The 24,593-nt window shown below is 35.8% G+C and overlaps 1 protein-coding gene across 2 annotated transcripts in view; it reads right to left on the reverse strand.

Annotated features, from left to right (window-relative positions):
- Nucleotides 1–24,593, reverse strand: part of LOC112056481 (C-type lectin 37Db) — a 119,644-nt gene that overhangs the window by 67,802 nt on the left and 27,249 nt on the right. The window lies entirely within an intron of this gene.

Genomic DNA, 24,593 nt, shown 5'->3' on the forward strand with positions numbered 1-24,593 from the left:
CACACGTAATAGTTTATGAGTATTAAAAGAAAGTTTGAGTCTTATCATTTAATGATAATGGAAACTTAAAACTGCAGAGTAACCAAGTATAAGAATAACTACTACCTTCGATTCTAACTAATAACGAACTATGTTGGGGAAAACAATAAAAAGAGTTGACTAATATAACATTAGAAGTAGGGTATTTTTAAAATTAAAAGAAGGGTATTTTTTAACGAAAAAATACCAAACTCCATGCGTTCAAGGCAGCTTTTGTTTTCGATCGCCGTACCCTGGACTTTTGTCTTATCCTTTAGAAGCACAAAGTTTTAGCTTAGTTGGAGCAAACCGTCTGACATGGGTTATTTAAAAAAGTACTGTGCATTCGAAAGTACATATAAATGTAATTTATGCATAATGGTTAATCCAATGAAAAATCCAGGTAGATTTTTTCCAAACAATTGACAAAACAACTTCGTCACCGTAAAGTAAGTAAGTTTAGTTTATTTACTACTGCGAAATAGGTCGAAATTAGTAAATAGTTTTCTTATTACCACAAAAATGTTCAAGGTACTATGATCTAATATAGGGACAATTGTAGCCAGGTTAACGACACCGGATTATTCATGACTTTAATAAAAAACGCCCCTGAACTGCCCACGGCCAAAAACATTGTAATTCCAGTCCCTCTACAACTATAAATCAATACATCAATACATATAAATAAAGTACAAGCGTCTGTTTGTTATTTCAAAATAACTGTGTTTTCTCAAGTTTTTATAAACATATCGTTATCAACCCATATTCGGCTCACTGCTGAGCTCGAGTCTCCTCTCAGAATGAGAGGGATTAGGCCTTAGTCCACCACGCTGGCCCAATGCGGATTGGCAGACTTCACACACGCAGAGAATTAAGAAAATTCTCTGGTATGCAGGTTTCCTCATGATGTTTTCCTTCACCGTTTGAGACACGTGATATTTAATTTCTTAAAATGCACACAACTGTAAAGTTGGAGGTGCATACCCGGGATCGGATTCGAACCCACACCCTCTGGAATTGGAGGCAAAGGTCATATCCACTGGGCTATCACGGCTTCGAACTGTTACATATACCAATATGTCTTCTTCAAATCTTTATAGATTTGATTGTTTGTTTGCATTGAATGGGCTCTTAAACTAGTGAACCGATTTGAAAAATTCTTTCACTGTTGAGAAGCTATACTATCCCCGAATACTATAGGCTGCTATATTATATTTTATCCCCGTATTACTACGGGAACAGGAACCACGCGTGTGAAACTGCTCGGCGTCTGCTAGTACTCGATAATCGAATAACGACAATACTAAAGCACATTTAAGATTTTTTTTTTGTGTCTGTCAGTTTGTTATCCGGGCTAATCTTTGCAACGGCTGGACCGATTTTATTGGGACTTTAACTTGGAGGTTATTGACCAAATTAACCATATTGTGATTAATAACTGCCTCTACCTCCAAGGCTAATTTACAAAGTAGCCACTTTTAATAGTTCCCGTTGTTGGTTTGAAAGTTCAAAAACTGACTTCCACGCGTATGAAGTCACGGACGTCCATTACTATTTTACATAACTTTCTAACAATATGCCACCATCATAAATCTTTGTCATACATAATCCTATCGGCCTAATAAGATTTTCTTGCCACAATACCATTGTTCCAGCTATCCGTGACAAGAACAATAGGAGTTTTATCTAATCGCTTGTATAATTTGTTGAATGCAAGGAAGCTTTTCGTACTTAATCGGAGGAACCCGAGGAAGCATGAGGGGCGAGTTACATTTAGACCTCGCTTTGTTTGAAGGCAATCCTATACAAGGTTCAAGGTTTATTTTGTATAGTTATCTGCAGATTACTCAGTTTACAAGTGCGGTAGTAACTGGCATTGGTATCGTAACATTTGGCTTGTATTTAAATGTAGGTATGAGTAACAGATTTGTAATGTATCTATAATCTATAACATTTTTTGTTAAATAACCTGTTTTAAATGACTCCCTACGCAGTGGCGGATTTACAAATCTGCAGCCAGTAGGCTATATTTTTACCGCCCTTATGACCTCTGAAATTCGATACCGTTGTTCGCAAACATATTTATAAAAATTTTTTGGCAGTATCATTTCGACTTTTAACATTTTAGTACAGGACTTTTAATGTATTTTAGGACTAAAATATATTAAAAATTTTGTTAAGTTTTCGAGAGTAATTTTTTTTATTAAAAGCTATTTAGGCCAAATTTGCCGCCCTCTGACATCTGCCGACTTAGCCTACTGGTAAATCGGCCACTGTCCCTTTGCATGCGTATTTTTAACCGACTTCAAAAAAGGAGGTTCTCAATCCCACCCGTATTTTTTTTTATGTTTGTTACCGCTTATCTTCGTCATTTCATAACCAATTTTAAAAATTCTTTTTTGTTTGAAAGAGTATACTTTCATATTGGTCTCATTTAATTTCCTATTACTGAATTGATTTTAATAAAAATTAAATGCTAGGACACACAAAAAACAGAAAAATGAATTTTTTTAACAAAAAAATTTAATCGACTTCGAAATCACAAAAATAAAGTAAAAAGGGAAAAATAACATAGTATGTGCTACCACCACTTTGAAGGCGGTGCCAACACAGTGATGTTGATGCATTAACTAAAGCCGATTAGATCATAAACTTTTAGGATTTAAAAACAGTTCTTTTCCGTGGTTCTTTCGGAAATGGCTTTATTAATACGTCACTGGCTTGGCACTGCCTTCAAAGTGATCAGAAGGTGGCACATACGATTTTTCTCTTTTTAGTTTATTTTTGTGATTTTAAAATCGGTTCAATTTTTTTGTTAAAAATATTTTATAATATTTATCTTAATATTTGCAGGATTACTACCTATACGAACACTATAGGTAATGTAGGATATTGAAGTTATTGGACATTACTTTCGAAATCGCATTACGAAATTAGTACAATAATCTTAAATTAACAGAGACTCCAAACACTTAAAAGGCATTGTCAAGATAAACGTATCATAATATATCGATATAAGTAATCCTGAACTTTGCAGATCCGCTTGTAATAATCGATTTTAAATCGAATGACTCAATTCGTTGTTAATCGTTTGATCTATTGTTAATCACTTTAATAAAATACATAACGAATTGCAAGATTCCCATCACGAACGTCAAGATTTCCAAATAAATGTTGTGATTCGGCAATAAACAAAAATTTTGCAACGCTCATTTCGTTTTTGGATGAAGATGCAAACGTAATAAGAGTTTCACGATTATCAAATAAGGTTCTGTTGCTCGAGACCTAAAAAAGATTTATGAGTAGGGTTGTCATATGCAAATGAAATGACAATGACATGTTTTTTAAAAATTTGAAACGCCTTAATTGACTCTTTGTAATTCGAGCATAATATTTTAATACTTGGAAATTGCTTTGCAAATTTTTCTCGTTTCGAGCAAGTTTCGAGTGATTTGATATTATCATATCTTAGCAATTAGGTATTTAGACATAGTGATATTATTATTTTTCACTTTGACCTATTAAAATAATAATATCGAATGCATTTATTAATTTATTCATTGATAATTGTACGGTGGTCAAAGGTTAATTGCGTTAAATTATAATAATAGTCCAATTTTAATAATAAATTAAGGTGTCGCCAATTAAATAACTGTAGCATTAAATAATAACCAGCTAGCCTATTCACTAATTTGGTCTTTATTAACACCTATTAAAATAAACATCAAATCAATTGAGAAATGTCATCTACCTTCTGTATGATATCCACGATACGAAGAGCTGACAGTAGACACCGGATGACATTTGTTACATATTATCTCAATTTCGTATATAAATAACAACTAACTTACGTCGAAGTTAGTGAATTCTTTGCAGATTTTTATAGGAAAGATGTTCTTCTACTTACATTAATCAACAGAACGTTAATTTTAATTTAATTTGACATTTCTGACTAAAAAATATTATTAAAATGAATTTTAAACAATCCAATAGCTTATCTTCACCGTTAGACACGTGATGTTTAATTTTTTAAATGCACACAACTGAAAAGTTGGAGGTGCATACACTGGATTCGAACCCACACCCTCCGTAGTCGGAGGCAGAGGTCATATCCACTGGGTTATTACGGTTCTTAATTTAAATGTCTCTAACGGTGCAGGAAAACATCGCGAGGAAACGTGCATACCAGAGAATTTTCTTAATTATCTACGTGTGTGAAGTCTATCAATCCGCATTAGGCCAGCGTGGTGGACTATTGGTCTAATTCCTGTCATTCAGAAAGGAGACTTGAGCTCAGCAGTGAGCCGAATATGGGTCGATAACGAACGAACAATAGTTTATCTAACCCTGTTTTAAGAGACTACCAGTTTTGATGCGGAGTGATTAAGATCACACCTTCATAACCAGTTAATGATGTAGCAACAATCACAGCTGTTACAATAACTCCGTACATTGATCATGTAATTATGTCTTTTTTTTTCACAAGTACCTAAAGATTGAAATATCAGGCAAAGATTTCCGAGAAGAATTTTCTTCCAGATCTGTCTCTACTGCCTACCTATTATCTAACGCATGTCTATTCACATGCGTTCTTTTATAGGCAGCACTTTTAGGTACCTATGCTATGTATTCATCGTTTTACCATAGGATGCATTATCGACTACGAACGCTGTGACTGCATACACTGTATAAACTTCCAGCTGTGGAACATATTTTTTTTTTATTCTTTTACAATCTTTAAGTTAGCCCTTGACTACAATCTCACCTGATGGTAAGTGATGATGCAATCTAAGTTGGAAGCGGGCTAACTTGTTAGGAGGAGGATGAAAATCCTCACTCCTTTTAGGTTTCTACACGACATCGTACCGGAACGCTAAATCGCTTGGCGGTACGTCTTTGTCGGTACCAGCCAAATTAAAAAAACCTCAATTGGCCCAGCCGGGGATCGAACCCAGGACCTCCGTTTTGTAAATCCAACGCGCATACCACTGCGCCACGGAGGCCGTCAAAACATATTTTTATGTCTGCCCTCAAATCAGTTTGACCTATAGTTGAGATATCGCATTTGCCTGTAAATTAAACCACACTCTTCAAACTGAAATAGTAGAAGTAATTTGTAATTAGCTGAGTCGTGATAGACCAGTGGATATGATCTCTGCATCCGATTCCGGAGGGTGTGGGTTCGAATCCCGTCCGGGGCATGTAACTTTTCAGTGTGTGCATTTTAAGAAATTAAATAGCACGTGTCTCAAACGGTGAAGGAAAACATTGTGAGGAAACCTGCATACCAGAGAGTTTTCTTAATTCTTTGCGTGTGTGAAGTCTGCCAATCTGCATTTGGCCAGCGTGATGCCTAACTTCTCTCATTCCGAGAGGAGATTCGAGCTCAGCAGTGAGCCGAAAATCCTTGCGTGTCATCAAATACATGGAGAAGAACAAACTTGTATTTCTCAAGTATGCCTGCTCCTATAACGTCATTTTACATCACGTAAGATCTCAGCCAATAGGTAAGTTGTTCTTAAATATAATAAACGGACATCTATCTATGTGTTTCCGTTGGAATCTGCCTTTTGCATTGAATAGTATGAAAATGGGGTGATAAAAGAAATAACAAAAGAACTTTTAAAATTGTATATCTTTCGATAAGTAGCCGCGACCGAAGCCTCCCACTGTTTTTGTCTCTATTTGATCATGAATTGAATTGAATTAGTGAAACTAATGGCTAAGATTTATTGATGTTGTCATTGCAGCATTCAGAGCTTACGATCCCAATCATTACAATCACGTGGGCGATAAATTTTGAACTTTATCTTCAAAGTGCTAAGGTATGAAATAACAACGTAAGGATTTACTTTAACTGTACCTATAGCCTATTGTTCTATATTAAGGCTTAGTACGCAATAAGTGGGTCAAGTGCAATTGGTTAATTGAAACTGTTATAATCGAAGCTATGGATTGCTCAATTCACGTGTTAATTCAAGTAGTTCAAAAAGGATATTACAATTGGATACATATTCAGGACATTGGTATTGGTCTTTTTTTTTGGTAGCGTACGTACCTGTAATTCCACGGGCAATGAAACTTTTTAGACCGGAACACAGTAGATACTAATAGTTCGAAATAAGTTCGGCAGTATTTCCTCCATTTTCCCCTATTTATAAGAAAATTTAAATGTTATGTCTACTACGGTGCAAAGTCCATAGCTCCACCTCTAGGAGGTACATTTTTACCTCTAGGAGGTTCCTGACCTGACGACCTATTGCATGGGCAATAAAACTTTTTTTTATAAATTTTACTACATACTATTGATAGGGGAGCCCGAGATGCTAAATTTGCAGTTACTAAAACATCATGGGAATTGATTAGATTTGGTAGATTAGGTGATAGAAAGAATAAATGGTTACACACTTTTTTTACTTTCAGCGGTGGGGAGAAAACTACAGACTTTAAAGACTTTTTATTACTTTGGGTTACTGAAATCATCAGAAAACAGGGGCGAATATTTAGTAGATTATTTCATTCAAAATTATTAAGAAATTAACCGCGCTCGTGGCTCGATAACAGAAATATTTGTAACTTCGGACCCCTCCCGTTCCATTACGTTACGCTCAAATCGTCAGATTTTCGAAATGCACACCTTTCAACTATCAACTCACCTACCTTATCTTTATCTGACGTGCTGGTTGAGTATTTCTGAAGGTAGTTTTGGTTGCCCTAAACATACCCACTATAATATAAAGGGCTCATACTTGGTGGAGGTACTGAAAAACGTGCTTGGTATACTCCCTTATGTTCATCTGCCACGTTCGAGTAACTGCAAAAATCCCCTTTTCGGCTCCCCCACGTAATAATATAAAGAGGTATATTTTGACGACCTCCATGGCGCAGTAGTATGCGCGGTGGATTTACAAGACGGAGGTCCTGGGTTCGATCCCCGGCTGGGCCGATTGAGGTTTTCTTAATTTGGTCCAGGTCTGGCTAGTTACCACCTTACCGACAAAGACGTACCGCCAAGCGATTTAGCGTTCCGGTACGATGTCGTGTAGAAACCGAAAGGGATGTGGATTTTCATCCTCCTCCTAGCATCAAGTTAGCCCGCTTCCAACTTAGATTGCATGATCACTTACCATCAGGTGAGATTGAAGTCAAGGGCTAAGTAGTATATTTTTTAAAAAAAGGTTAAGATAAGAGGAATGAAAGCATAACCTTAAAGTCCAATAATTTTACATTACTATTTGTAAACATGAAAAAATATCAGGAAATGGAACATGGTCGTTTTTAAAATCTTTTACCTTAAAAAAGTTTTAAGTTAAAAGGTTTACGAAATTACGTAAATAGGTATACTACATCCTTATTGTTCCGTGAGAGCCCAGTGGATATGTACCTCTGCCTCCGATTCCGGAGGGAGTGGATTCGAATCTGGTCTGGGGCATGCACCTCCAACTTTTCAGTTGTGTGCATTTTAAGAAATTAGATATCACGTGTCTCAAACGGTGAAGGAAAAACATCGTGAGGAGACCTGCAATCTGCATATCAGTGAATTTTCCTAATTCTCAGCGTATGTGAAGTCTGCCAATCCGCATTGGGCCAGCGTGGTGGACTATTGGCCTATAATTTTACATAACTACTTCTAAACATGAAAAAATATCAAGAAATGGAACATGGTCGTTTTAAAAATCTTTTACCTTAAAAAAGTTTTAAGTTAAAAGGTTTACGAAATTAAGTAGATAGGTGTATTACATCCTTATTGTTCTCCGATTACGTATTATAGATATAGTTGAAGTGGGACGAGTTATCTAATAATTAGGTGCATATTTTCTTAATCAATCATATCAAATTTTCAATAAAATACATAGTTTGGAAAAACATTCTGCATTAATAAGTCATTCGATTCGGTACGGAACGATTCATAACAAATTATGATTAAATTATGTTAAACTTAATGAATACTTTACGCGAACATAAAAATTTCTGATGTCAATTTACATGGTATAATTAATTATACATTAGTTCTATTTACTTGTTAATTTGTTTAAAATCTTAATGAAATGTTATATGAGGCGTTATGCATTTAATTATAATTAGTATAATTATAAATTTTTCACATAGCTATTGATACAATATTACGCAATGCATTTGCAATATATGATTATATATTTATAAAATTCTTAAATTATTGATTTATTCAGTTTAATTGCTTATAAATACCCATAAATCTGTGACGTACCTAATTTAAGGACATAATATCTTAAAGGCTATTTGTTTTATTATTATTTTATGGATGTTAAACATGTTAGTACATGGGGTAGATAAAGTGGTTTTAATATGAATTTTACAAGAGATGAGTGAAATAGCCGTGATAACCTAGTGGATATGACCTCTGCCTCCGATTCCGGAGGGTGTGGGTTCGAATCTGGTCCGGGGCATGCACCTCCAACTTTTCAGTTGTGTGCATTTTAAGAAATTAAATATCACGTGTCTCAATCGGTGAAGGAAAACACCGTGAGTAAAACCTGCATATCAGAGAATTACCTTAATTCTCTGCGTGTGTGACGTCTGCCAATCCGCATTGGGCCAGCGTGGTGGACTATTGGCCTAACCCCTCTCATTCTGAGAGGAGACTCGAGCTCAGAGTGAGCCGAATATGGGTTGATGACGACGAGTGAAATAATTCTTATCGCTTAAATTATCCTTCCATTAGTGTTGCCGCACACAGGTCACTCGCGACAACCACAAACGCTGCTACAAGAAGCAAGAAGGGGCCACAAAAGTAGCCACTTGTGGTCGGTGGTCGACACTTGTGGTCGGCTGCTACTTTTTAACCCATACATGCAGTATCATATTCGCGCGCGTGGCGAGTTGCGGCGTTTTGGGTCGGCGTTTAGTGGCCACAAGAAGCGAGGATCGACGATTGTAGCGTGTGGCGGCCACCGTGTGCGGCGAGTCCATATAAAATGTATGAAAACTACATCAAATATGCCGGTAGCGGCGTTTTGTGGTTGTGGCCGGTGGCCCGTCTGCGGGAGTCCCTAAATACAATATTTTTTAATTATGCTGTTTATTTTACTACCCGCTAATAATTATTTTTTTAAGCTATTGCAAAGCTTTAATCGGGGGGTTGAGCGCGGCGACCGAATCAAGAAATTCCGTAACGGAAATAAACCTAACATCCAAGCCGTGCACATTAACACATTTTGACGTTATCACATCAACTCAACTTAATGAACCAGAGTTCGATTCCAGCTCAACGTAAAGGTACATTTTTTATTTATTATTTCTTTAATTTTTTATTCTATTCTAAAGAAAAAAAATATACTGCAAAATAAATAAATAATTATAATTGCATAAGGTTATAAAAAATGCTATGAAATGGCTTTACCGCGACAATCCCCGAGTGCCACACGTATTTGTTTTCTCTCTTTTTGTTTGTTAATATTGTATTATATATAGCTTATAATATTTTATTTACGATTATGAGGCTCAAATGCGAAAGGGTTCAATTCCTACAACATATGCTAGCCCTATGTTGCCTTACCAATCAATGACGAAATATTATTTCAGTTATAATGTCCTTCAGACAGGACAGAGCAATGCTGTTCGACGAAAAAATAATCATGGCTGTATATTGTTTATTTAAAAAACTCCTGATTTTCGTTCTTTGTACATATAGACAAACAGTATCGGAGAACAATTTCGAAGGAGCTTTTACTCGGTTAAATAAATAGCTGACACTTAGCTACCTATTACTAATACAGTTATTGTTTTACAGTTTGGTATGTGAAATGTAGTTCTTGAAAAGCAGTGCAGCAACGTTAAAATGAGATTGGGAGCTCTTTCAGATTCCCTTCAAAAAACGGTAAGTTAAGCTACTGTTACACATGCTCATTTCAAGCACGAAAGCATGCTAGTATTGAGCAGTTGCTACTTATTAGCATATGTATCGCAACATTGCCAATAATGAGTATGCTTATTTCGAGCTTGCTCAAGAATCAACAGTCGTGCGATTTATGAGCATGCTACTTGCTGCGCGGGTGGAAGGGGTGTGCTTTTAGCGCGTCTGAATAGGTTTGTTATTGAGTATATCAGCATTGCTATTCTGTATTCTCTTCACCTTCATCTCAACACGATACTGTAGACAGAGAGCGATAGATACAAATAAGAATGTGTAATTGGGAAGATTGCTTTGAACATACTTAAAAATAGCATGCTTATTGCTAGCAAATGTAAACTGATGATAAGCATGCTTTCATGGAGCATACTTAATAGCACGTTTTTAGCAGACTTAAGACATGAGTAAGGGGCGACAGGCCAAATCGTTAGAATGATATAGGCAAGTTCACAGGATATATAATGTAATTAGGTAAATGTCAGTCTGAAGAAATTAATACATATAATAATACCTAAACTACCTATGTTCTATGTTCGTACAACTTTCTGAGTTTGGTTGAACAAAATATCACGTGGGTTGCATTATAATACATATTTGGAACATCTAGTATCTACGTAATATTATTAAATTATGTTAAATTATATTATACCACTATGAAAAACTTGACTCTACAATGGAATCCAGATTAAAATTCTTGCAAGGTTGTTGCTAACAATTAATTGCAAATCGACACATTGCTATTTTATTTTATTTATCTTTATTTTATTCACAATCATCCTTTGTCATCAATAACGGTATTTTAAACATTTTAAACTATGGGTGGAGTTTAATGAGAATTAGATTTCGTTGCTAAAATTAGTAACTTTTGACTCAAATTCTAATAAATCAGTCCAAATATTAAATGTCAATGATAAATATGTAACAATTGATTGCAACAATACTGCTTAATTTTATCTTTATTTTATTCACGTTCATTCATTTACATGTTGTCGTCAATAACTGAAATCAAGTTGATGAAATTTCAGAGCTAAAATAAATTAGTTATATATTGACTTAAATTTTAATAAAATATGATTGTGTCATTTTCAATAAAACTGAAGTCTCTGTTCGAGATTTCAAAATAGCTGTGCTTTCAAGTACTTATAGCTGTTTATTATTAACACAACATAAAACCTAATTAAGATTTTAAAAAAAATGTGTCTGGGAATCTTTGGAACGGCTGAATCGATTTCTTTGGGATTTTCACTGGAAGATAGAGGAGATTATGCAGCATATAGGCTATATTTTATCCCGGAAAAATACATGGTTCCCGTGGGATTTATGAAAAACGGAATGTCACGCGTACAAAGTCGCGAGCGTCCGCTAGAAGTAAAAATTTTAATAAAAAAAATTCAACCGACTTCCAACTCAAAAATTAACCTAAACTAAAAAGCAAAAAATAACATCTTACCTATGTGCTACCTTCTGATCAGTTTGAAGGCGGTGCCAAGCCAGTGATGTTTTAATTCAAGCCGTTTAAATTACACAATTTCTGTGGTTCTTTCAGAAACGGCTTTAATTAAAACATGACACTGAATTGGCACCGCCTTCAAACTGATCAGAAGGTAGAACATAGGTAAGATGTTATTTTTTGCTTTTTAGTTTAGGTTAATTTTTGAGTTGGAAGTCAGTTGAATTTTTTTTATTAAAATTTTTATTTTTTAATTTTTAGTGTTAGCACACCTACTGAGTGTGAACTGACTGTCCTCCGTCTTCATCACCAGACCCCCTATGCAGTCACAATCCATATGGGTGGAAAGTTCTCATCAATATAAAATTTATCAAGTCCAAACACAAAGTAGCTACTGTGAACCATCGAGGAGTTCCCTTAACTCTCCTTCATCTTCATCACCAGACCTCTAATACAGTCACAACCTATCCTGGTGAAAAGTTCTCATCAATACAAAATTATCAAGTCAAAACACAAGGTAGCTACTGTGAACCGTCGATGAGTTCCCTTAACTATCCTTCGTCTTCATCACCAGACCCCTAATACAGTCACAACCCATCTAGGTGGAAAGTTCTCATCAATACAAATTTATCAAGTCCAAACACAAGGTAGCTACTGTGAACCGTCGAGGAGTTTCAAAATCGGTCCACAAATGACGGAATTATCGCTGGACATACATAAAAAAAAAAAAAAAAAACATACATACAGCCGAACGTAGAACCTCCTCCTTTTTGGAAGTCGGTTAAATATAAAACAATTAGTTGCAACTTGGTCATTGGAGCCAGACTAACTTCATTTTATGAATGTTGAATGTTTGTCAGTCAATGCTCCTTCCACAGGAAGGTACGTCAGCGACTAGTTGTCACTTTTTTAAAAGTGATAAATTGTTCATTATCGTTCTACTAGATTGATAAAAATGTAGATAAATTATTTTTTTCATTCGTGTGAATACATAAAAATTTAAATTTATCAATATTTTTTTGACAATTATTACGCTAAAACGCTATTGGCCATGATGGTCTATATTTTATCTGTTTCATGACGTCACGTTAGCTCCTAAACACCTAAAGGTTTCGTGTTTGACAAAATATTAGGTACTAAATAAAAAGCTCTCAAATAGCCTCAATAGCACAACGGTAAGAGCGATTGGACTCATCACCGAGGGGTTGTGGTTCGGTCCACGCCCCGTTGGTCTATTGTGGTACCCATTCCCTCCCGACTAGTTGGAGGGGAATGGTAATATTGGTCATATTATAAATAAATATAAATATGGCAAATATTCTTTAAAAAAAAAAAAACAAACCTATGTCCAGTAAGTCCAGTGGACGTCCATTGGCTGTTAATGATGATGATGATGATGATGATGATGATGATGATGATGATGATGATGATGATGATGATGATGGTGATGATGGTGATGATGATGATGATGATGATGATGATGATGACGATGATGATGATGATTAATTAGACTGACATCTTTGATTATTCCTTGTGACATCAAGTAATACCTTGACGTTGGTCTGGCTATGCAAGCTCTGTTTCTACTAGTGATGTTTAATTTTATCTTTATTTTATTCATGCCCCATATTTTGTCGATATATTAGATTGCAGAGCTAAAGTTGGTATTTTTGGCATAAAAAGTGATAAATCAGTCTAAATAATTAATGTCAATGATGTTTGAATGTCGGATGAAGATGCTTCAGATGATCTAATTGATGTTGGCGCCTCATTTAAATTGGATGAGGTGAACCAGTCACCTTAAACCACTAATAATATGCTGAGAGAGTCATTTGACCCTGCTTCTTATTTGATATTTTGTCAAAATTTTTGACCTGAATCTTATTTTTTAAAAAATAGGTATATTTATTGTACCTACCATGATAGGTAGGCAAAGACCAAAGAACATAGAACGCAAAGACGTATTCGTTATCCGAATACGTTGTCCGTGTTCGGAATGCATGAAATCCTACTAATATTATAATCGCGACAGTTTGTATGGATGTTAGTTACTCTTTAACTCCGACTATTGAAGCGATTTGGCTGAAATTTGGAGTGGAAATAGATTTTACTCTGGATTAACACATACGCTACTTTTTAACAAATCCATAGTTTCCCGAGATTTGCGAATACTGATGATTTTGATGACATGAATGTTTGTTACTCTTTCACGCCTCGACTACTGAACCGAATTAGTTGAAAATTGGTTTTGAGATATATTATAGCATGGATTACCACAATAGGCTACATTTTATCCCGGAAAAATCCATGGTTCACGAGGGATTTGTAAAAAACTAAATTCCACGCGAACGAAGTCGCGGGCGTCCTATAAAGTACATTAAATGACGCACATGTACGTTTTTTTCCGAAATGAATTCCGCGCGTACATAATGAATACGAGCCCTTGCGACAATATACATTCCGAATGAAGAAAAACTGTACTGTACTGTCTGCGGTAGTCTCACGGAATTACAAATCGAAACTACGCATTAGGAAAACGAATACCTACGGAAAATGCGAGTGTATGCGGCCTGCTTTAAGTTAACTCATTTAGTAATCGGGAAATGCATAGGTACAAAAATTATCATGGTAGAGCCGTGATCTTGGACGCCATTTGTATGCACATGTCTGTACATGTACACCCAAGTGGCGTCTTGACTTTTAAAAACAAATTCTTTAAAACGCGTTTTTGAACAAAATCGCACTCGTAAGCACTGTCATTTGTCGTCGTTGCTCGATGCATTGCATCGTTAAAATCTACATCTATACTAATACTATACTGAACTGAATTTGAAAATTCTTTTACCACTAGTAAGCCACGTTATTTGCGAGTGTTATAGGCTATACCCGTATTCTCACGGGAACTGAAATTGCTGCTTGAAACCGCGGGGCGTCGGCTAGTCCCTAATAAAACTACGAGTATCTACACTTAGGTAGGTACTTACTGTATGCTCTAAGTCAGGTTTTCTCAAACTTTCTGCTCCACGAACCCCTGTTGAAATTTCCAAGTGATAGCGAACCCCTTACTAACTAATACCCCCCCTCCCCTGTAAATTTGACTGTTGAAGAAAATAGGTAAGGTTTTATTTTAATAAAAGGTAGCACATAAAGTACCAAAAGAAATGTCTTTGTAATATTAATGTGATGGGTGTGCTTGTTTCTTGTCGCAAATGGATTCAATGTTAGGAGTAATTTTGGACAATTTTAACCTTAATACTGACTTGGTATCAGTTACGTAAATCTTGTCGCGAACTCCCTGCCGTCGAATGACAGCGGAAATGGGGTTCGCGTACCCCACTTTGAGAAACCTTGCCCTGAGTCTAAAACATTGGATTGGCAAATATTATAAACGTATTCTGCAAAAAAGAGGTACAAACGACCTGCAAGCAATTGCAGAAAGTTATTAGGTATTACGTACCACCCCTGCTTGCAGTTTGTAGGTTAACGACGTGGAGGGTTAACTTTGCTTATGCGACGCAATTGTTTGATGAACGCTATTGGAACTGGGTCACGCCACCCTAGTAATACACCTGACTTTATATAGGGACTAAAGAGTATCTCTGCGTGATCGAATCAGAAATGAGGAGATCCGCAGAAGAACCAAAAACACCGACATAGCTCAACGAGTTGCGAAGCCGAAGTAGCAATGGGCGGGGCACATAGTTCGAAGAGCCGATGGACGTTGGGATCCTAAAGTGCTGGAATGGCGCACTAGTAAGCGCAGTGTTGGTCGACGCCTCACCAGGTGGAACGACGACATCAAGCGAGTCGCAGGGATTCGCTGGATGCAGGTGGCTCAGTATCGTGATGTTTGGAAGTCCCTACAAAAGGCCTATGTCCTGCAGTGGACGTCCATCGGCTGATATGATGATGATAATGATGATGATGATGATGATTATATTTTTATAATGACATTGTAAAATATTAAAAAGAGGAAAAATAAAGAAATGAGAGAATGAAGATGATGACGATCCATGATTCTATTTTTAACACATGTCTGTTTTTCATTTGGCTAATTGTCTATCCATTTTACGTCATTCGTATTCCAGCGATATCAGGCACAGACAAAAAACGCCAAGATTCCCCCCAAGTGCTGGCTCACATCCAATTTCCCACAATACTAATTTATGTAGGACTGATGAATAGAATTACTTACATTGGGAATGCATGACGTTTCTCGTGCTTTGATTTCTGCCAGATTATTTAGTTTTAGTATGACTTTGAACGCATTCAAGCCTTATTGGAAAGAAGCAGGAGTAACTTTAATTTATTTATTTTGCTATTATCCGCGAAAAGCCGACGAACCCATGCGACAACGTCACCCAGGTCCGACAAAATACTCTCTACGTACGTTTCACCCCGAAACCGGTGCGTCCTCAGGAGATGTTGATGTAAATAGGAAAAGTCCAATGGTAGTTTTCAAGATTAAACGCGTTCAAACAAACATACAAACAAATTCTTATGTGCGTTAGAAAATTGGTGTACTTAACCAATGAAATAGTTTTTGATCATTGTTAGAAGTAGAAATATCTGATGCAATCTCCCACAGGCACATTTGTGAAGTGCAATTTTAGCTTTGTTGGAAATTGGAATAGTGCATTTTCGCTGGGCTAAGAGAGTAACAGTGCAGGCCATTTCCGGTCACCCCAATTTCGCCGATAGGGGGCGCAGATAATAGCAGTGCTATGCCTACTCCTGACTCCACTGGCTTCGCTCCAACAACGAATTTTGCAATGCACAATCACACGGCGTTTGCACTTTCAGAAGCATAAAGTTATAAATCTCTTAATGTAACTGCGAAAGCCGAATGTGAAGTTTTGCCATTGAATACCTACCCAGAAATTATTGGCCATATAGTTACAGCCTTCACTTTCATTAGCAGATTCATAAGCAATAATTTTTAGTGGTAATCAGATGGGCACAAACCTCATCTCTTCTCCCAGTACACAGGTTATTTTCAATCGACGAAAAAACGGAGAAAGTTTCTGAATTCGGAGCGTAAGTAATTATTTTTTCTTTGTATGATTTTGATATTTTTTTTTATTAACAATCGTATATCTCGAAGTTTGTCCCTCCGCTCAGAGGAATTTTTGATATAATTACTCGTTATTATGGTAGATAAAAGATATTTAAATGCCTCATTGACATTATCTCTCTCATTGACATTGACATTGACAGGTGTTAGAAACGTAATATCTGAGCGCAGCGGCCGGACTTTTAATTCTTTCATTTTAATAATTTCAGAAATTTTATCCGGACACAAGTACGGATAAAATTTATACTTTATTAAATCCGGATTTATACTTTATTTATTGATTTCTTGGAAGATGACCCTTCGGATGGAGAAGCAAATTGAGACAGTAAGTTCGAAGGAAAAGAGAAATATATTATGACATCGTCTCATCATCTACCTGTAAAACTTATGAAATATATGCTCTTTTGATTTTCAGTCTTTGACCGAGGTGTGCGATCTCGTACAGGGAACTGAAACGACGCGTGATCGTGCATCCCCGACATAATCTATGCACAGTTTAGAATTGTTCAAACTTGGAAAGCCGCCAAGCTGTACCAGCCGCGGTTACTACAGACTCGACAAGGTAGAAGGGACAGACACGGCCTGAAAAAAAATGGCTATGTTGTTAATCTAAACTAATATTAAAATAAGAACAACATTAGATTTTTCGTTTGTTACGAATAGGCTTCGAAACTACTGGACCTTATCTCCTCCTTAACATTCAAAGAGTTAAGATGTTCACATATTTTACAAAACTATAATGTTGATGGGATTACTAGATTATTATATATATATATATATATATATATATATATTTATAATAATCTATATATATATATATATATTGAATTGAGAAACCCCCTCCTTTTTTTGAAGTCGGTTAAAAACTGATTGACGTCAGTCAGGTCAGCCGTAACTTGTCATATTTAAGTTCTGTTACCGGTAGGTTAAATACAAAAAAAATACTTACACATCTAATATTAATTACAATAAAATCGATATAAATGAAAATGTTGATATTTAGAGCATTTGACCTAGACACAATATGGATAATATAATTTTAAATTTGCAAATTTATCTTCCTTGTCAAGGTCGTGATTGATATTTATGATGATACCTACTCAGACACTACATATAGAAAACACTAGAAAAAAAAAACAAATGAGGAAATTAAAAATGGTTATTTATTGTCGACGGGTGCTAAGTTATTGAGTTGAATCCACAAAAAACGAGATTTGCTGACCTATATTTTATTGATGGCGACCATATTGCTCGTGTTGGAAATTATTTCTTGTCGGAAGTTACATTTAAAAGTAATTTACATAAAGCTGTATAATTTGTATTAATATTTATCGTATTATTTATATTATATCGCTTTTGTAAACTGGGTCATCTTTAGGTACGAAACTTTTATTTATATCATCTTTAATTAATTTAAATGTTACAGCATTAGAAAACCTTTTTTTATAGATTCTCAAGATTATTATATCTAGGTACAGTAATGTAACCTTTTCTGTTATGATGTTTTTTTGATTATCAAACATAACCAATGTCAAAATTAAAAAAAATGTTAATCTTATTTCCAAAAGTCATTTATTTTAATATCAAGTATTTAACCAGAGTTTGAACATGGTTTGAAATCTAAATAATGGATAAAAGATCTGAAAGCATTCTTTCTTTGGATAGTTTGGAGCTAGAAAGTAATAAAAAACTACCTATAAAAAATAATGCTGCTGAAAAAATGGTTGACACAATCTTAGTACCGTTTTATGAAAAGGATATACTTGTTAAAGTAGCTAAGAGAAATAAAAAGCAACAGAAAAGTAATAAGAAACTTACTAAAGTAGATACAGGAGAAGCGCACCAATACAACGGCTATCTCATAAACAAATCCTTACAAAAAAGTAACAAAATGTCTTACTTAGAAATGTTTCGAAAACAGTTTTCAGCTAATATCACTGAGAAGAATATAAAGAATAGTTTAAATGAGATAAGGTCAATATCTCCTGAATTTGGCGACACTGAAAGGGAGAGTTTTGGAGAAGAGTATAGCAATAACGCTGTTACTGATTTTTATAACACAGAGGCGTATAATGAAATTTATTACGAGCAACTGATAAATCCAGAACTTGAAGAATACCTAGCAGAATCTTCCGAAGACGGTATATGTTTTAATGATGACATCGGTATCAAAACTCAAGATGATATTGACGATAACAATCTTCGAAGTGTCTCGGAAGTCTCTAGACCTCGCCGACATATTAGACGCGCTACGGCTCCAATTAATCAAAATATAAAATTAGGTGGATTAGGTCCTGATGTAGAAAACATAAGGCCGAGACTTGAAAGAGCCAAAAGTCTTCAAAGATATTCAGAGAAAGTCCGGATGGAAAATCGCCTAAGAATGTACAAGAAAGATATGGAGATAGAAAAACAAAAAAATGCCGAGAAAGAGAACTCTGCGAAACATCGATGTTCAAGCGACGTGAAAAGTAATGACCCAAAAGGTAAGAAGTCTTCATATTTAGTTGATAAAACATCACAAGACAAAACGTCGGTTGCAAAGAAATTTATCAAGTCAAAGCAAGCTGATATAAAAGAGAATCATTCAAAACACAATAACCCTTTAAATGAATTCGAAAAATCCAATGCAAAAGAGGCCAAACGTAATCGGGTGATAGAACGGAAGCTTCTATCAGCTAAACAGAGTATACAAAAGTATATAAAATCTGGTTATGACACAAGGAAAAAGGCAAGTGCCAAAAATCAGGTAAAGAGCGCCGAACAAAAACCAAATACTTCGGTATCTCCTGTAGAAATTACGTTTACTGTCAATGTTGGTGGAATCAGACCATCCAGTGCCTTGAAATCACTAGAAGAAAAACATCGTATTTATCAAGAGAAGGTGAAAGAGTTCACAATGGAACCAAATAAGGGTTAAATTCTTTGCTATCTAACAGTTTTGGTTTGTTTAAGTTTTGTTTTGTAACGTAAATTCCTATGAAATTTTATTTATTTAGGTTATCCTAATAATAAAAATATTTTATTTTTAATTTTGGTTTTTTATTAAAATCTTTGTTAATGCGTAAAACCTACCTACGGCTCTTTTTATTTTTAATTTATTTGTGTTGCCAGCTTGAACCAAAGAATTCGCCGAGTAACCGTCCATTAGACCGAATTATTTATGAGATCATCGACATTGTCTTTAAAGGCCCAAAGCTCACCCAAGCCTCTTTCCTCATAGAATTTGAAGTATATGCTTTAAAAATGCTTTTGAATTTTTATCACTTACCATCAGGTGAGATTGTAATCAAGGACTAACTTATAAAAATTAAAAAAAATGTTTTAATCTGATCTAGGACTTGAATGTAAGACCTTATGGTTTATTACATGTTAACCACTGAAACAACGAGGCAGTTTGAGATACGGAACCCTTGAAACTTAAATTGCAGTTTTAGACTCCACAGACAACGGACGGAACCTATAGATAGTTGTCTGTGATCAAGTGAGAGACTATCGATGAGAGAAAGTGTCGGACGGACGTTCGCTTTCAACAAATTGGCACTTTATTTCGGCATTTCTTTCGAATGAATTGGATTCAGATACGTATCAAACACTCCTGATAATTTGAGCTATTTACATACGAACAGTGAATTGAACATTTTCTACGACTTCAAGTTGGCGTTTGATTACGATTACACCAGCCGTACTCGCTAAATTTTAATTTCGCTTTAAGAAATTAAATAAAACCTGCATACCAGAGAATTATCTTCATTCTCTGCTTGTGTGAAGTCTGCCAATCCGCAATGGGCCAGCGTGGTGGACTATTGGCCTAACCCCTCTCATTCTGAGAGGAGACTCGAGCTCAGCAGTGAGCCGAATATGGGTTGATGACGATTCGCTAAATTGCTCGCTTTTAATCAATGAATGCCACCGAAATGCATTAGATTTCAATAACTTTCTCAAAGCTCTAAGTAAGTTAATTATGTACCCGGGAAAACGGTGTAATAATCGGCCCTATCCTATTTTTTACCTACCCAGGAGCGTAGCTACTGCCGTATCAGCCGTACCAATACGGGGCCCTCGGACTATAGGGGCCCCTTACGTATGAAAGCTAAAATTAGTAAAATGTTATCCACAATCACACTCAATACGGTGCATCCTGAGAAAAAAACACATTAATAACTGGCTATATAAACATTATTAAAATTGTAAATTAATTGTAAAATTATAAAATGTAAGCATTTTCTTTGTTTATTTCAATATTCCCACACTCGAACCCAAAAAAAATTATAACATATTGTGTAGTATTTCACAATAAACGATATTGGTACCAATTTTTCTTTGTAGTCAAAGAGAGGGGTAAATCAAAATCTAAAGATTTTTTTAGGATTTGCCAGTCTATTGGGCCCCTCACGACTAATTTTGATACAGGGCCCCTCCAAGGCACGCTACGCCACTGTATCTACCTCAAGATTAACCTGCACTTTCTATTGGCGTAGTAAATTTCGTTAAAATCGATTACCGATTAATTGATTATACAAGGCACTAGTAGCAAACAGATTTACTGTATAAATGTATATGTACTATGGATAAACAATTATCATTTGAAACATTCTACTGAGACTCGATCCGGTTCTTTGTACAGGGAAAGTGGAGTAACTTGTATTTTGGTGAGAGACGAAAATTATAATTTTTGTTGGTGCAAATAGCAGGTGTAACAATCTCTTCTCACTAGCGGATCTTTATTCGTAATCCGACCTTTGTGGACATGAGTGCGGATAGTTGCAGTGGTAATGGTGTCCTTCACCATAATCATTATCAGCCGATGGACGTCCACTGTTGGACATAGGCTTCTTGTATAGACTTCCAAAACATCACGCCAGCATCTAGCGGTTGCCTGCAATCCACTTGATGTCTTCGGTCCATCTAGAGGAGGGTCGACCAACACTGCGGTGCGGGGTCGCCATTCCAGCACCTTGGGACCATAGTTCGGAGAGCCGATGGACGTTGGTCCACCTGGCTTGCCCATTGCCACTTTAACTTCACGACTATAGTGACCCATAGTTAACAACCAGCAGGGTTATTATGTAACTTGTGTACCATTCAATTAGTCACTACATCGTATTTCATCGTATTTTCGGTTTTGCAATCATCTAACATCGTATTTTCAACGAGATAACATAAGTATCTTCATTTTACGTAAAGTGACAGTAATATAGAGTAGCAAGTAGTAAGATTATTTCAACGTAAAACCATTATTTATGTAATTTCATTGAAATAATTATGTTAGATGATCGTAAAATGAAAAGATCACTGCCATTTGATGTAAAATGACGTAGCCTAGATTATTTCGTTAAAATAACCTTGTCATCAACTAAATCATAATTACGAAAATACGATGATAAAAGAATGTAGTGACTTATTATTTGAATCGTACACCGAGTTACATAATAACCCAGCAGGTCTCAGATCCGTAGCTCATCACTGGCATCCCGCACTGTGCGAAGACTTTCGTCATCAGGCACTGGGGAATTTAGGTTGAGGATAAAGGACTGAATAAAGAAGAATAAAATAACATTCAGAAATTTCAAAATATTCAATTTTATTGTTTGTTTAAACTAACTTTCGTCACATCCGGTCTTGTGGTAATTATTTTATAGGTAACCTCCCAACCTTTCGGCTTAAAGTAGGCTGATTTAATTAAACAAGATAAAGTAAACTAAAAGCACAAGAGTACAACTTTTACTTTGGCCTTGATACGTTTTCTGAACTCCAGTTTACAAGATCCAGGCGTATAGTAACCGAGTGACGTAAGACTACATTCCTTCGTTGATGCGAGTTATCTTTTTACTTGCAAACTTGTTTAACTACTAGATATAGTGAAAGACTGTTAAGCAGAATCTAGGTAGCTTATTTACTTTTACTCTCAGATTCTGTGAGATATTATGTATTTCGTTTTTATTTATATCTGTTCGTTATGTTCTTCTTTCTAGGTACGAGTAGGTAGGTACACCACCTACATCTTGTTCGATAGATTTTATATTTTTATTATTTTTCAAATCATCATCATTATCAACCCATATTCACTCTGATCACTGATCATAAGGAGTCTCCTGAGTCAGAATGAGAGGGGTTGAAAATTTTGGGGTTCCTTCCTTATATGCAAAATGACTATGGTAGGCCGAGGATATCAAGCGGAATGCAGGGAGCCGCTGGATGCTGGCGGCTCGAGATCGTTGTGCTTGGAGGTCCATGCAAGAGGCCTATGTCCATCAGTGGACGTCTATCGGCTGATAAGGTAAGGTATGCAAAGTGAGGATGATTTTTTTTATCCCATGGCGAGGGGTATCGTTATCGGTATTTTTGTGCATTACAGGAATATACTGCTCATTTAATCTACGGAATACTCCACTGCGCGTGGCCCGACACTCATTTGGCCGGTTTTTTTCAAATAGTTTTAAATAAATGCTAAAAATTGGTATATTTCAGCATAATTCGTAACACGTAATTTCATGAAGGTTGTTTAACCCGTATTGAGTACCTATGTGAATGAAGTTATTTCTATTCACCTTTTTGTGCTAAACGTGTGATCTAGGCAATGATGTCCCTTTACGGCATTATAGCCCGTATCTCGACACATTACGAGGTAATTTTGCCTATCATAGATGTAACTTGACCGCAAACTAGTTATTATATCTATTATATCATTCCCAATATACTTAGGATGCCTTCACATTTGATCGCATTTTACTGCGATAATTAAGGTACTTACTAGCACTATTAATATCAAATTTACTATAGATAATTGGCCCAAACTATGTGTCTATGTATAGACTACAGATTTTATTGGACATAAGAAAAAACTTATTACCTACCTAATCGTAATAATTGGCAATGCATTGGCTCGGCGTCTGCATGTTATCGTGATGCTTCTGTAAGCTTATGCGGTGTTACCCTAGTAGTTTCTATGCTAATCAGCAAAACTGTACAAATAATACCTACCAATTTTACTAACTGTACAATTATTAATAACAAAAAGAGTTTATTAACTTATTAGTTCGGAAGCGTATTCATTCCACCAAGAAATCAGCATGCAAAAGTTAACCCTCAGTAACTTAATCGTTGGTTTATATTCCAGTGGCTACCTTCTGTGTGACTTCTGAAATAATCTCAAAACCTGTTAAAGGCAAGCTATAAGAGAGGATAATAATAATTGTGGTCATGGCGGCTTTATGTGCTCTTTGAGGCACGGGGGTGTTAGAGATTTTTGGAAAAAATAAAATCCCAGGAATCAAACTCAGGATTTCATAATTTCTTGCTCGGTAATTTTTTTTTTATTTTTTACAAGTTGGCCCTTGATTACAATCCCACCTGATGGTAAGTGACGATGCAATCTAAGATGGAAGAGGGCTAACTTGATAGGAGGAGGATGAAAGTCCACACCCCTTTCGGTTTCTACACGACATCGTACCGGAACGCTAAATCGCTTGGCGGTACGTCTTTGTCTGTAGGGTGGTAACTAGCCACGGCCAAAGCCTCCCACCAGCCAGACCTGGACCAATTAAGAAAACCTTAATCGGCCCAGCTAGGGATCGAACCCAGGACCTCGGTCTTGTAAATCCACCGTGCACACCCCTGCGCTACGGAGGCCGTCAAAAACTCACTCACTCATCTGGTACTTACTTGCAGTCATTTGGTAAACTTAAACTAAAAAATTAGCTTAAACGAAGAAGTTCGAGGTAAAATGATTAAATAGGGTAGTATGAACACCGCCTTACTCAATAGTAGTTATATTTGAAGAGCGCTGCAAGGCCACTGTGTCGTATTAAATATCAATAAATATAAATTATAATAACAGCCTATTTAGCTGTTTCTGAAATCCTCACAACCTTTGACATTCACCTATTTAGTAACATCAATAAGCAATATCAATTTGCAATATTCGGACATAAAATTTAAAATACGTATTACTGTACTAATTATTATTAGTAGTAAATTAAAATAACCACGTACACGGCTATTTTTTTTTTTAATTCAATTCAAAGAGTTATATATATATTGATTATTTTAATACAATTAAATGTTAAACAGAGACGCCGCCTAGCTGCCGCCGCGCCGGCCAGATATTTATTTTTATTGAATATTTGTAAATTGCTGCTGAACAACAAACAAAACACACA

Source organism: Bicyclus anynana, chromosome 15 (assembly GCF_947172395.1).
Source record: "Bicyclus anynana chromosome 15, ilBicAnyn1.1, whole genome shotgun sequence".
NCBI classification, from domain to species: domain Eukaryota; kingdom Metazoa; phylum Arthropoda; class Insecta; order Lepidoptera; family Nymphalidae; genus Bicyclus; species Bicyclus anynana.